Source organism: Dermacentor variabilis, chromosome 3, assembly GCF_050947875.1.
Source record: "Dermacentor variabilis isolate Ectoservices chromosome 3, ASM5094787v1, whole genome shotgun sequence".
In the NCBI taxonomy this organism is placed as follows: Eukaryota; Metazoa; Arthropoda; class Arachnida; order Ixodida; family Ixodidae; genus Dermacentor; species Dermacentor variabilis.
This window is the reverse complement of record NC_134570.1, coordinates 92798592-92814601: the sequence shown is the minus strand read 5'-3', so window position 1 is coordinate 92814601 and position 16010 is coordinate 92798592. Positions and strand designations below refer to the sequence as shown.

The window sequence follows — 16010 nt, the reverse complement described above, 5'->3', positions numbered from 1 at the left end:
AAGGGAAGGGAAGCGTAGCAGGGGGCGGCAGAAAGTTAGGTGGGCGGATGAGATTAAGAAGTTTGCAGGGACGGCATGGCCACAATTAGTACATGACCGGGGTTGTTGGAGAAGTATGGGAGAGGCCTTTGCCCTGCAGTGGGCGTAACCAGGCTGATGATGATGATGATGATGATGATGATGATGATGATGATGATGATGATGATGAACGTCATCGTAGTCGACCCGCCTTTTAGGGGGAGGGTTACACACACTTCTACACAGGTTTTACTGACCTCGTCGAGGAGAGTGGGTTCTCATGGTCACGGTGCTTGACCCGAGCAAGCGCCTCTTAATCCCCGAACTGAGGTTGTAAAACGGCCGCCTCGGCTGTCCATTGTCTGGCGTCTTCAAAGGCTCATGAGAAGGCACCGCAAAACATCTCCATCAAGGAATTCCCCCTGCTTCAGTCGAACCGTGAAGGCGTTGGCGATTTCACTAACGATAGTTGGTCTGGCGATCGCGTTTAGCCATAGCGGCGCCGAGGGGGTGTTGACGCGGCACATCGTCGTCCCTACACGAAACGAGTCACCGCGGCAGGTGGTGAAGGCTTCCATGGTCTCTTCGGGGAAGCTCGCCATGCTCGCAGCTGCAGCTGGCTGAGCAAACTTTGCATGTCGGCACCTCTGCAGGCCGTTCCTAACAGCGGCTACCAATACCGATTGATCACCTCAACGACAAAAAAATAACAGTACAGTAGTGCTTACAACCGTGCCCAGTTGCTCGCACAAGAAGCCGAACAGATGATTCAGGCGCCAGCAATTACAAATTTCAGCGACACAGTTTTCCTGATTAGAGAAACGCCAGTGTTAAGTGGCAGGTAACGATTGAGGTAAAGAGCTGAATTACAAAAAAAAACGCATATTGTTTCATGCGTTTGCATACTTCACGGTAACCTCGACGGCACCCTTCAACAATACGAAAAAAAAAAAAAAAACACTTGACGTCGAATTATTGCAGCAACGGTTGTCATCGACTCGGTGCCGCTGACGCTGGCTTTGCCGTCTGCTGTGCTTGCAGGCTCGATTTCGTGCTCAGATTTCAACCGTACTGCAGCCGTTATGTGGAGCAGATATAAGGCTCATGTGTATCTCTCAGACGTCTAGGATAGGCCGCGACCTTCGACCAACTTTCGAAAAAAGACGCATGCTAGATATTTTCAGCGCTCGACGCTATCACCGCGAAACGTCCACAGACTCGCCTCGGCTTTTCTTTATATGGTCCCCGTAAATCACCGCGAGACAACAGGTGCCGCCGAGAGACAGCTGTATAGACTGTTCCCACGTTTGGACGGCGATGAGGGCAGTGTATACTGTGGCAGCTAATAAATAAAGCGAAACTCCGGGCATCGACTGATGTAAGGTCATCGGTCTTTTTCTGAGGCACTAATTGAATACATTGACACACCTTTACGTAAAGCGTCATACCTTTCTCGAGTAGGCCCATGATACAGAAAGCACCGCTTTTTGCTGATAGGTGTTCGCGCATTCGTAAGTATACCTCCACAGACTCATTCGACCACACCGGCTGCCATAAAGGTGTTACACAAATTAAGAATTCATTTCTTCTTCTTCTTTTTTTTTATGGAGCAGGCGACCTTTCGTGAACCAGGCTGTAGACCTTGAAAAGATTCTCATAATTCTAAGCGTAAAATATTACGAAAAGATATACCAATCAGACAACGAAAAGATAGGTTGGAGCAGTAGTGCAGCGTCCGCTTCAATTCAGGGTTTATGCTGCGTATGTGTATAGTATAGCTTTTTAAAATATATGTGACCGCACGGTCAGAATGTATCGACTAAGCCATCAGCTGGATCTTCGGTGTCGCGGAACAAACATATCGGTGCGGCGTCGCCTTCACACCTGGCGCTCATTGAGATGCAGCGGTCGCCATGCCGTCGCTGCGGCAGATCATTCGGCGCGACCTTCGCGTCTTGAATTACAATAACGCAGTCAAGTAGCCCACGTGGCATCGCCTGTGGGCGCCCGATCCAAAGTCAGCGCGAGAAAGATATCTCCAGGTATCCATTTGCATGAATCTATAAACACAGCGGGAGTGCATATATGTGATGCGAATTTTCACGCTTCCCTTTGTAACACTCGTCGAGATCCGTATTATGCCTATTTTCACATCGCCCGCTCTTCCGCACGCTTTATTTCTTCCAGCTTAAAACAGTAACTTTGCTGCATCAACCTCGAAGCTTTCGAGGTCATTTGTTTCCATTGAAGCAAAGAATCTACATCGTTTCTTCTTTTTAAAATAATTAGCCTTTACGTCTATTTATCCATTATGAGCAGGACTCCGACAAGAGCGTCAGAACGATTCTAATTAAGGTTTATTTCCTTTTGTTTGTTATGACACCGCTTTAAAAGTGTCGCATGCCAACAATGGAGAATCGACCAACAATCACATGGCATTAGAAGAAATACAACTTGTCTTGTCTAGAAAAAGAGACATCTGAAAAAAAAAATGATAATAGCATCACGCGACTAACATGGTTTGCAACGTTAAAACATTTCCCGCTCCCCAAAGTTGCAGCATATCCTCGCTACATTTTGTAGCTTATGCATCCTGCTTTTCTATTCCCACACTGCGAGCCACTGCGAGCGCGCTAACTCTACTTGCAGCGTCTGTACTATGTCCTAGATAATTATTTTTGAAAATTCCAACCTGTTCATGTGAGCACTGTTGTCACTGGGATCGCGGAACTTGTACTCGCCGATCGACTTGGTTTCACCCGTTCCCACTTTACGCAACGCAGGAGTCTGTCTAAAGGTGATGGTGGTCAGCGATACAAAGACCCATTGTGGCAGCGTCAAATACAATGCCTTGCCGCTGACAGTGCAACAATAGCAACGATTGCAACGAAAGCCTTGCTTGCACTCCTGACATCCAGGGACCTGAAACACGCGCTCGTCTGTACACTATTTCGTACGATTTCTGCAGCACGTGTTCACGTTGCGCTCCTGGTATTCCTCTTTAAGCTTTTTTTTATATATTAGCAGTCTCTTGCTGGTCTTATCAATAATAAAAACGCGAAATCAGCGCCTGTGTATTTGTTCGAGGAGAATAAAAATTCAATTCAATTCAATTCAACGCTAAACTTAGCATCATTCCTTTTCTTTTACTTATTTAGAGCAGCGAACACTTAGTACTTTGGGTTGATACTTAATTTGTGTGTGTCTATGCTTTCAGACCTTTACCTTAAACTGCTGTAGGTCCGCTGGTCGAGGTACATCGGAATGCTAGTAGGATATTCGCCGCAGTGTCTGTGCCCTTTGAAATAGATTGAACAGAATCAATGAGGGAAAAAAAAAGGCGTCTGGGGGGTTGCTATATTGTACGCGGATGTGGTCGAGTCTATGACAGCAAATGCAAATGTGTTACGAAATTTAATTCATTACTGGTTTGGTTTACGTTAGATTCTTCACATCGCGCAGATATTTTCTTTATCAATATGATTCATTACACATTCTGGTAGAAAGTTTGCCGCGGCTTGGTGATATCTGATAAGGAATTGGGTCAGATGTGTCGGCCTATATAACGTCGTCCAGCACCGGCGTTAGTGATAAGGTGCAAATCCCATTTCCAGCTTTTACTGGCGAGTGCCTCCACGAACAGAATCAGAAACAATCCAAGAGCTGCCTGCATGCATGTGCACTGTGTGGTGCGTACAGTAGCGTACTGTCAGTGAAAGGAGGCCACGCACATTAAACGTCCATTGTTTATACAGGGTGTCCCACGTAAATTCAGCCAAACGTTAAAAATATGCAACTGCCACGTAACTGAATGGAACCAAGGTAATATTGTTTGCCGGCGCTTGGAGATACTTGAATTATTTCTTTTTCATTCCGTCTAATTGGATATTACTCTTAAATAATTAATCAGTTATCAAATATTACAGTCAGATGAAGAGCGTCAATCAGAAAATTGAACAGCGACATGAAAAATTTGTGATACAGCTGCCTGTTGCTCAATACGTGTTACATAAAAGTGTTTTGCGAGCGTGAAAGAAGCCCGCAAATGTAAGCAAAATTGCTGCGCGACTGGCCGCTCGAGGCACTTTGCGTGTGCAGATATGGAAAAGCCCGCCGGGGTAAACTAGCATTCCAGCGTTGTTTTCTTCTTGCTATGATCGTGTCGTTTCAGTCTCATCGTTTCTTTCTTTTACAGCGAAACTCCCTATGGCTAGGATCCTGGGATTTCTTCGTGGCGTAACGTCGACAGAACGCTATCATCATCAATGGCTCATACTCCCGTAAGGCAGAGGCTACAAGCACTAAGCAAAGTGTAGCGAACAGTGCATACGTTCTTTTGAATCAGGCATACAACATACAGAACAGCATACGTTACAATAAAGAAAAAAGTTCAAAACAAGCATCCGAACCACATAATTGACGATAAGGCGCTCCTGCGCCGACATGCAATGCGAATCACGTAGTGCTTCCCGCACACGTTTCCAGGTAAGTATTAGTGTTGTGCAAGCGGCCGCGGCGACGGCAGCTTGAGTGCAGCATACGAAGCAGAGAGTGACGTAACTGCGCTTTCCCACGTAAGCGAAGAACCCTCCTAGCAACTGATTTGTGTTGTGACAATGCTATGGGAAGGCCGCGTATAGTGAGGGCTCCTGAAGAGCAGCGTGGTTACGAGGTGCGGCGAATTTCTCGTCCCTCTGGTCCACCCTGTGTAGTTGCACAAAGCAGGGGCGTAAGCCAAGTCGCAGGTCGGAAATACCCGTGTACTTAGATTTTGACGCACGTTCATGAACGCCTGGAGGTCCAAATAATTCCGCAGTTCCCAACTACGGCGTGCCTCCATGATCGAATCGTGGTTTTGGCACATATAACCCATATTTTTTTTTTTCAAATAACGCAGCCCGATTTACCTTAAACACATAAAGCCGCCACAACGGAGCGCCTGAGTTCTTTCTTTCTTTATGGTTACTCATTTTTATTCGCTCGAACACATACGACATCAGCTTCGTCAAACTTGCAGCCCGTCCCGAACAAAGTAAACATCTCCAAACGGAAGGCGGCGCGACGGCATTCATCGATCGGGGCGCCCCCACTTATCGCTGCTCGGAGCGGCGGGGCGTGCGCACTGAAGAGCAAGAAATCGCGCCTCACCAGCTCGGAGTCAGTCAACAACGGAAGGTGTAGCAAGCTTCCTGGACCTTCTTCAGTCACTGCAAACACACCAGATATTAGTTCTTTCGCTTTTTGCCTGCAGAGAGTGGATGCCTCTGCCATTGGCAACGCTGCCCGATTGCATCAACTTCAACGATGAGCGCGAACTGTGTCAGCAAGGCAGCTTCGTTTGCTTCTCTTTCCTACTTTGCTATCGCTTTTCTCATTTTTTTATTTATTTATTTTATTTTTTTTATTTTTTGACAGTTTGCAGGACGGTGGTGCACGACTTTCAGACCAGTATGAAAACATAGATTTAGATAAGGAAAGACAAAAAAATGTGGGGGGGGGGGGGGTGTGGCTGTTCGCGCGCATATACTCACGACGCAGTAAACCCCGTGCGACGAGGTCGTACACGTTGAGAGCCCGCGATGGTAAATAATGGCGCCAGACTGTGCATGCAGATTGTACGTTTTCCTCCGTGCCACACGCTGCCCGCTAGCCGTAGGAAACGCGTCGGAAAAATAATAGGATCCGTGCGACGATTGTTTGCCTGTAAGGCGAGCTACTCGAATACCGACAAAGCTTCAAGAGAAGGACATATATTCAAAAGCACGTATTACGAATAAACATTGATTTTTCGTTGATTTTTCGCGACTGCCCGTTTACGCACGCTTTGACAATGCCTCCTTCGATTGCCCTTCAGAGAAAAAATAAAAATAAATAAAGTGCGATCTTTTTGCATAATCGTCGTTTGCGTTTGCCCGGATGACTTTGCACGTCCAGTGCGGTGCCTGTCCGTCAAAATACGCGCCGCATCGCGTTTTCTCCAAGGACAGCTCACCACGCATATATTTGGACACTCGGCAATATATGCATCTGCATACATTTGGAATACACGCGTAAGCACGCGTATACTAACACAAACCTGGAGTTCGTGGTGTGAGCGGTGTTCAACATATGTGGTCTCAACGGCACAGGTAGAAGGAAAAAAAATATATGTTAATCTTATGGAGTGTATTGAGCTAGAGATTTGTACTGACATAAAAATATGCGTCGCGAAATATGCAAGTTGTCTCGCGCAGCGTGTTGACATTGGGCGAACGTGGGCAATGCTTTTCCGTGATATCGTTCGATACATCGACGGGTACATATCGCCCTCGAACATAAATATAAGTCACTGTGTACACCGAGTTTGAATAGCGCATAATCCATTTGTACGACTCACCTCATTATTGATCAGAGCAGTGTGTCGGAAGGCAAAACTAAAACTAAAAACGAAAAATAACGATATTTGTGACCGGAACGGAAAGGTAGCAGAAACGTTATTGATTATTTTGTTTCAGAGTGAAACTGAAATATTTGTGATCGGTTGTCGGTTCAAGTGGAAAGTCGGCAATCCTAAACTGCCGACGTCAGGCAACCCCAGAATAGGCGCGCATCTCCGGGGTCCGATAAGCGCGTATCTCAGGCAGAGATAGCGATAGCCGGTCGAGCGCTCCCACTAATCTAAGCCTTGCGCTCGTTCCACTAGCAGACTGGCATCGTAGGAAAACCCAGGGCTTGCGCGCTGAAGAGCTTATCGTTTCGTTTTCTACGGGTACAACGCTTTTTTACCGAATTTTCATCGTACGTTCAAGTTCGTTTAAGTTCGTGTTATAGGAACAGCAGCCTCGGATTTCGGCGAGTACACTCAGTCACGTGCTGCTTCTGGGATCATGCTCAGTGCCTTGACTCGTGGCCCTGAGCATGTTCCTAGAATTCGTAATTCACTTATTGAGAAAAATAAATATTGTATATGTTTATAGCCTTAGCTTGCTACGAAAATTTTTACACACCAAGCAAAACTGTCATGAACCGTTACGGATATTTTTTTTTTCAGTGGAACGAAAACTAAAACCAGACAAAAAGAAAAAACATTTCGTTCCGATACCCTGGATCATGGTGCTTGTGAAGTTGCTTGTTTGGGGTGTATGCATAAAAACCGTTCTCTCTGTGGTGCTACATAAAATCTTTGTTAAAAGTGTTGAGGCCATGGAGAGGGTTAGCGATCGGTTAAAATTAGTTATTTGGATGATTGACTGATGGATAGAGTAACTTGAACGTAGACTGATTGACTGATCGACTGACTGATCATTGATTTGATTTAATGACATTGGATTGGAAATGGGAACGTTGCTGAACTGCGAAACCGCCCTTTCCACAACTGATTGTCATGCGAGAAGAAATAAACGGCGTACTAAATATAGGAAATTAAAAAGAAGGCAATTTCAAGGACTGCAGCGCTGACTCACTTTAAACAATGACAGATGCAATTGATTGGTCAATACATTCGCTACCGTCAAGACAATATGTGTATAGCTAGGTGAAACAAGGAAACTAAGAGAATGCTAGAACATTTAAAAAAAAAAAGTAGTTCGAAAACAATTTGGCGCCAATACTCAGACACAGCCCCCGTATCCATGAAGACAGACATTAAAAATGTCAGCGCCATCCAGGTCCTAAAGCACTCCTGGCGCGCTCGGAAATTCAGAACACCGAGAAAGGCGCTCCCTCTCAATGTCCGGAGCCCTGTGAGTTATTTCGCATGGTTCCCAGCACGTAATTCGTCGACAGATTCGGTCACACCTGCCGGTAGTCTTCAAAACAACTATGAGGACTCTATCCCACCGCGGTGGCGCAGTGGCGGCGGTGTTCGGATGCTGGAGCACGACCGATGTAGCGTATTCGCTTTCCGGTCGCTGCGACCACCGCCGATGGTGGCGCAATGAAAATAAATAAATAAATAAATAAATAAGTAAATAAATAAACGCTCGCGAGCGACGCTCCGTCTGCACGTTTAAAGAAACCAGCGTGGTTAAAATTGATTCGGAGCTCTCGATCGGCTACGTAATTTGTCTCTCCGTTGCTTCAGAACGCCAAATTCAATCAATCGATCAGATAATTTGTTAAAGCTGTGATTATGTCGTGCCCACCTTGACTTAGTTACCCTCGATTCGCACCTTCAACACTGACTGGAGGGATGGATGGCGGGGCGCTCGATGAGAAGCACGTTCGGTTTTCTATGCAACGCACGAAGAAGGCCATAGAGGGAGTGCGTAAAAGTTACGAAGTGTAGACTGTGAAAATATGTGTGGGGACAAAAGCGCTGTCGTCCCTTATAGGAGACGGCCAAGCAGGCGAATCAGCTACGCTCGCTTGACCGTCGTATCTCGGCAAGGGGCTCAAGACAAGCAACTAGCGATACAAAACTATCCGTAAATTGAGTGTGGTTAGTATCAACTGAAGTTTTTTTAAGCTATCGATATCGTAAGAAAGGCTTTTAATCGACAAAGACGACTCTAAATGAGAAACAGGAGACGTCAGCCGAGCCCATGGAGCCGTCGCGTGATTTCTCGGAACGTGGGATCAAAAAAAGAAAAAAAAAGAAAAAGAAATAGAAGGAAAGAAACAAAAGTGTGACACGCGTCATGAATGCAAACACAAAAGCCAAGCACCGAGTTGACAGGCACGCCACAAACAAACTTCGAGCCGGCGATTAAACGACAAAGGCGAAAGCCCGCTGCTCTCTCTACGATGGAATTGGTGGAAGCTCGCTCACGGCAATCAGACGCAATAAGCACCGGTGACGGGTATGGCTGTGTGCCCTCCGTATACGAAGGCGAATTTCACAGTTCAAGCTATCTGCACTCAGGCCTGAGCATTACGCCGCCTTCAGTTAGCGCTGGTCTTTCCTTCCTCAGAATTAACGTCACTCAGCATTATAAAATCATTACGGAATAAATTCGCGAGGTATGTACGTTACTGCAGATTCCATATGTATATAGCATAGATTGCGTTTGTTTGAGAACAAGAGGGAAAAGAAAGAAAGAAAACAAAGAGAGAACTTCTGGCGCAATTTTCTCAAGTGGAGAGGGCGCTCGCTTTTGAGTGTTTAAGGCAAATTGAGAAAAAAATTGACGAAAAGGAAAGAAAGGAAGCAAATGTATATGAACAAATTCCTGCGCTTATAAGTATGGGCCGCATGCTTGGTTTGCTTAGTGTGCTAAGCCTCGCGTATGCTCATAAGAGCGCAGCTTGCGTGCGCGAGGCTTGAAAACGGGAAAAAAAACAAAAAAATAAATAACATCAGCGAAGTCGAGGCGTGATTAAGAATCTCTTCCAAGAGGTATTGGAGGAATGCAAACCTGCGCCCTCTCTTCCTTTCGACTTGTCATTTATGTTATTTTTTTTATTATTATTCATCACGGCCGGAGAGACTTGTTTATTCACGAATTTAGGCCCGCTTTCTTTCTCTTCACAGGAGAAGAAGTTAGGGAGAGATTTAAAAAAAGTGAGAGAGAAAAAGAAAATTTATCGTCCAACTATTCTTTCGTCACGTTTAAAGAGGCGGCGGAGAGAACTTTGAGAATGCCCTCCAACCTATATAGTCGAAGACATGTACTATATATGTCTTCGAGCGGGCTCGTGGAATGCCTGGCGAAAGCTATATCGCAAGAAAGCGTGTAATATACAGCCGTCAGCCACCCCCGGGCTCTCTATATTAAGTCACCGAACAATGTTTGCTAAAGTGAAAGACCGCACCCGCACGAGGGCGCTCAACTTCATTTTGGGCTTACAGATTGGGTCGCTGGAGTCCAATCTATTCGACTCATGAACTCCAATCACGAAGACGGGCACCTATTGTTCCAGCACCGTTGCCTACCGTTTCTTTGTTTTGTTTTTTTGTCCTTTTCTTCTGTGTTCCTTTCAACTGATCGATCGTACGGGACGATAAGGGAAAATGATTGCGGGCATCCTGTTTGCAGAGGACTTGCCAATGTATTCTGATTGCAGAGAGCTTGCCACTGTGTCGTTTTCCTTCGGCCGTTATATTATTGCTCGTTCAGCTATAGCCGATCGAGGGATATCTAATCAGATAGCGGCTCCTCCCTATATATCTACAGGTTACGATAGCAAATTTATCAATACCTTCAGTCGGCCGACTGCTTCGAAAACATTCGTGATATGCGGATGAAAAGAACTGCACTCCAACCGAGCCGATATCTGTGCGCATGCAGCTCTGCCGGCTACTTGATGCCCTTGTGCTGAGAAGATGAACTGACTTGCAAGGCAGGCTATCTTTGGCATAATAGTAATTTATGGCGGAATAAGTTATACCACCCGCCATGTTGCGAAGCTAACAACAGAAATAGAACGTATAGCGATTCATTCATTCATTCATTCATTCATTCATTCATCTCGCGACATAACGACTGGCTCTCATGTGTGCTTACGAGCATTTCTAACGTAAGTGCTTTTTTTGTTCTCTCTCTCTTTCGTTTTTTTTTTCGAAGATTGACATGACGCGGATCAATTTTCTTCGGTTGCACAGAAAAGCGAAACGTTTCTGTCATAGCGGAGTAAATGATGCTCTTCGAAGCTCCAATACTGAAGCAGCGCAATACATTACATACGACATGTAGTGGAACTCTTCTCACTGCACCGCTTTATGTCAATTGACTGACTCCGAAGAACTGATCGACAGGTGGATCCTTTCTTGCTCCATGCGCATACTCGTTCAAATTTATCGGCAGAACTTCCGTAGCACTGGATTAGAGAGCAAGACCGCGGCGCAGTTAATTAAGATGGATTATAGAGGGGCATAAAGAGATCGTGCCAGCACGGACGGCTGACAATAGATCAGTGATCGTTGCTTGAAGCTACGCGATGCATACCACGCATGCATCGTCGTATGCACCCTTGCCCCAATTCGTGCTTATGTATAAAGTTCGTACAGAACATATCTATCCACGTTGCGCCATATATACAGGATCTTATTTTGCCGTGTGCCCCTATTCGTTTGATTAATTGCCGCGTTCGCAGGCAAGTGTAAGCTGACTGGAGCTATCGCGGCTTTTTGTGCACGGCAATCAAGAAGAGAGCACCATTGCCTCGCAGCGCAAGGTGCATTCTCGTCCCCCTCGTTATCTAAATATAGCGGTTCTCCGAAAAGGAATAACAACCTCCATTGTTCTAACGAATAAACTCGACTTTCTCTCCAAGTGCCGACGATACTTTTAATGAGGCAGCCCTTGCAAAAAAAAAAAAAAAGAAGAAGAAGAGACAGCTAAAGCAAACTGATCATACCCAACAATTGCGCTGAAGGAAGAATTGGGAAACGGCACCGAGATATTCGCCATCATATGAATTGAGAAAGCGGCCCCAATTACGTGGATTGGGAAACCAGGCTGAATTGCTACCCTACGGCACACTCGTTCCGAATGCGCATGATGACGATGTAAAGGCAGATGACAATCGACTACGCAATCCACCTGACGGTTCGTACGCACTTTGAATTTGTTTCAAGTTTGAATGATCAGCGCATTGAAACCGAAACGTCGGAGAAGAGGATAGACGCCGACCGACCGCGAGTAAAATGCGTTGTGATGAAACGTTGAGCGTGACTCCAAGTTAAAACAATCACGGTTTTGTTTTGCTCGATCCATCACACAGAACTATCAAAGAGAATGTGTAACAAGCTGGCAAGAAACACGTGTTGCGAAAGAAAGAAAAAAAGAAAAACGTGTTTATTGATTTTCAGGTGGCCAGCACACTTGTCGCCATCTGCCGGCCAACGCGCGAGGTGCGCCGTGTGGCGCTTGGCGCGGGACAATACGAACCGTGGAATCAGGGTTGCGGCAAACTTGGGATGGAGTTGAGAGAAAGAAATTGTGGGAGATAGAGCGAGAGAGTGAGAAGAAAAGAGAGAACTGTGTTCCCTCGCTTGCCTGTTCAAATGCATAAGCTTGCGCACTCGCTCGCTCACTCACTCACTCACTCACTCACTCACTCACTCACTCACTCACTCACTCACTCACTCACTCACTCACTCACTCACTCACTCACTCACTCACTCACTCCACATTATCAACTAATATTTAGTGAGCCTGTATTTATTTAGAGATTATATTTAGTGTCCCTTTAGTGAATCCCTCGTGGTCGAGAGGAATCCGGTGCTCTAAACTATTGCGTCCATAAAAGCGCGCGAGTTTCCTTGGGGCGTCTCACTCCTTTACACGGGCCCAGGGCTCGCATTTTCCAAAAGCACTTTCTGATTACGAGGCACGCCGCAGTGGATCACTCCGGAAATTTTGACCACCTGTGGTTCTTTAACGTGCACCTAAATCTAAGCACACGGGTGTTTTCGCATTTCGCCCCCATCGAAATGTGGCCGCCGTGGCCGGGATTTGATCCCGCGACCTCGTGCTCAGCAGCCCAACACCTTAGCCACGAGATAATGCCGACTTCAGGGGGAATGCGCAGAGCTTAAATGCATTTATGGAGCGGAGAAATAAAAACGCGATATTATTGGGGTGCATGCGGCAAATTTTAGACGGTAATTATCTATGCCATGAGAAGACATTGCATGTTAAGCTTCATTCCAAGTGAGAGAGAGAGAGAGAGAAAGAGAGAGAGAGAGAGAGAGAGAGAGAGAGAGAGAGAGATGAAGGGGAAAGGCAGGGAGGTTTTCTACCCTACACTGGGGTTGGGAGATAGGGGATTCAAAAAAAAAAACTAATGGGACAAGTTGGGCTGGTACATCCCGTCAGAAGTTGAACAAAATGTGCACATTTCCAAAGGTGGTCATTTAAACGTCCTATCGCAATACATAGACGAGGTCCTCGTCGCTGCCGAGGTCTCCGTCTGCTCAGTTAGGCGCCACTCACGTCTGCCTGAGCCACGGCGATGCTGTGGCTGCGCCCATACATTAGCGGAAGGCTTTTGTTCGCAAAAAAAAAAAAAGCAAAAAAAGAAAGAACGAACGATATATCTACAGCGCGTGCACCTGCGTCCCTGGCTAACACCGCCCGCGAGAGCGGCATCCGAAGCCGGCCAGACTAATGCGACGATTTATGCTCATCCGCGGGGAAACGGCAAAGCGTCTCTTCCCGGCTGGAGCCATGGGAACAGCATGGGCCGCCGTTTAGGAAAGAGCGAAGACAAAGTGCAAGCGTGTGAGCGTCCTCACGGAAGACCGAACGTCGCCGTCACGGGTTGCTTTTGCCGCTTTATCGATGCGGCAAGTGAAGGCGTGTCCCCTGCTTGGCCATGCACTGAGCTACCAGAAGCGTTTGATCCATCGATTAACGCTGCCCGTGCATGTCGCGCAATGAAGACACCGCGTCAACCTCCCTTACAGACAATGGTGTCAACCAGATGCTTTAGTCACGCGTTGTTGTGTGTTTTGTGCATGTTGTGCGCCTGCGCCGTGCTCTTGTGCGTATCAAATCATTTGTCTTAACCATCTGGAGCTGAATGCTAGGCATGCCGCCAGGCAACGTCTGCAAGATCATTGCATGAAAAGCGCCCCTCCCCCTCTCTCTCTTTCTCTCGAGAAGCACGTGTCCTGGCATAGTTCGGCCGGGGAAGGCGCGTGCGCTTCGGAGGATTACGAGTAAGCAGCTCTTTCTGACCCGAGTGTCCTTCGTGCTCGACTATATCGTTTCGCATGGAGCGCGCGGTCAGTTCTCTCTCATTGACAGGGCCGTTAACGCCTTTCGATACGAGGTGAAAGCAGATATTGCGTAAACTTTGCGATAATATTAGGATATGTGTGAGAGGACATGTATGGTGAACGATAGCATACAATGAGACGACGCAGAAGCATGCAGTGTCCCATTCTGCTTCCTTTAAAATTCAGATTTGCGGTCTATACTGAGCCTAAGAATTATTGGAATGCATCATGTAACCGCACAAAAACAAGGGACAAAGAAGGAACACACAAGACACAAGTCTTGTGTTTTCCTTCTTTGTCGCTTGTTTTTGTGCGGTTACATGATGCATTCCAATAACGACCACCAACTAGCCCGCTTATCCCTGTTAAATATCTAAGAAGTAGTCGTTTTTCTTATGTCGTTCTTATACTTGTTTATCTCTTTCCGTATATTACTTCTACTTGTATTGCCTGGCTCTTTACCTCGTTTGTCACCTCTCTTGCTCTTATCCTAACCGTTTATCAATAGCGAGTCTCCTTTGCAGCTCGTACTTCTGGACCTTCTTCCATAGTAATTAGTGCTTAACTTGTAGAATCAGGTAATGTCGTACCACTCAGTTAGACTGGAAGCTTGGGTGGTTGTACCGTGTATCGCGAAATGTCTGCTATGCCGCGGCAGACACAGGCCGTTTTTCCTTCTCCCGCTAACATCTCAGTTCTCAGTTTGGTAAACATGCTTCGGAGTTCGAAACGCTAAGCCCCGAAACTTTTGGCCATCGCATCGCTCGCTATTGTTAATTGTCACTGCATTGGTGCCGGTGAATAATAAAACATGTCTAGCAAGGAACGATATATATTGAGGAAGCGGTATATAGTTAGTCTCTTGGGCCTCTATTGGGTCGATACGTGACAAACGCAGATTCAATGCAACAACTGTTCCGGAAGGCTGAACATACCAATCCTCGAATGAGGAAATCCGTTCACCGATGCTTGCAACAAAAGTCGAATGCTCTAGCTCTTTCACGTTCATTGAAATTCGTGAACAGGCAAGCAAACTTAATCGCGGCACAGAAGCTGGCATCAGTGGAAGGGAGGCGGGTTGATTTTTATTGCTTTTCTTTTTCTTTTTTGGATGCATGCTCTCTTCAGTCAGTGCTGATTACGGGAAGGAGCGCAAAGTTCAGTGGTAGATTGAGTAGTAGCTAACAAACGATACCGTGACGGTTCCTTCCCGCGCAAACTTGCATTGCTTCGAGTTCGACCGAGCCGGAGAATGCTTCGACATCGAAGCCGCAAGAAGTCGCCGAGGGCCGCGGATTGTACAGTCCGCGCTTCCTTTGTCAATCTGCGAGACGCCTACGGACGCAGAGAAACGCATTCGCGAGAACCGCTGCTTGGAAGACGGCGACCGCGCCGCACCAGCAGGACAACGGAGACCGCGGCGTGCTACAGTGCTTACGGGCAGGCGCGCAGAGAAGCGCCCTCGACGACTTGTTTGTTCAGGCTCTTAACCCGTTGTTGGAGCTGCGCAAACATGCCAAAAGCCGCCGCCTCTGCAAGGACACTGAGGCCGCCGAACAGCGAGCGCCTCGGGGGCGCGCTGCACGCATCGCGCTCACACTCTCAATCGGAGGAGCGTCCGCAAACGTTGGGCGCGCGCAGCCTCTTTTACGGGTGCAGGCTGCCGCGAAGTGAGAATGTTATTGCTTCGTATGTGCGGCGCGTGTAGTCAATCACTCTGACAGCCCCAGTACGAGGCATGCCCTCCCTACAGTAAGCACCGACTGCGGAGCACGCGGTCGACGGCCGCTTTCGCTTGCAAGCTGCACTTTTTCTCGATCTCAGATGCCGGTTGCATCTTGAAATTTACACGTGCGTGCTTTTGGCAAGGCTTTAGCGCAGTGTTTGCGTGCGCGCGGATGTCAGAAAGATGTAGTATATTCAATATTGGAGAGGCTGGCTCGGCCACAAGCTGCTGGACATATACTCTTGCTGACGCCGGGACAGAACAGCTGACTCGAGCCTGAATGTATCATGAAAGTGAAACGAACACCATACGCGTTTTTCAGAAAAGAAAGCTTGGTAGTTGAATATTTTATCCCCGTGCGGAGACTGACATCGACAATCATGCTATTTTCTTACCCAAGATTGTCGCTGTACCAAAAGAGCGAACCGGGAGCGTATCTGTCGCCAGCGCGAACGGTACAAATAATTATTAGCCAAACGAGTTACGAGTAAATCGCCAGGTGTAGCTTCCTGGCCCCTCCCGCCAGAGTGAGCGAAAAATAACACCAGGACATGTCCCATGTATTACGTGCAGTCTACCGATCGATATCGCTCGAATATTCTACAGAATTTTCAGTACAGT

General features: G+C 46.9%; 1 protein-coding gene across 3 annotated transcripts in view; it reads right to left on the bottom strand.

The window, feature by feature from the left end:
* The window catches only part of LOC142576051 (pleckstrin homology domain-containing family G member 5-like), a 747630-nt gene that overhangs the window by 405254 nt on the left and 326366 nt on the right, over positions 1-16010 (bottom strand). The window lies entirely within an intron of this gene.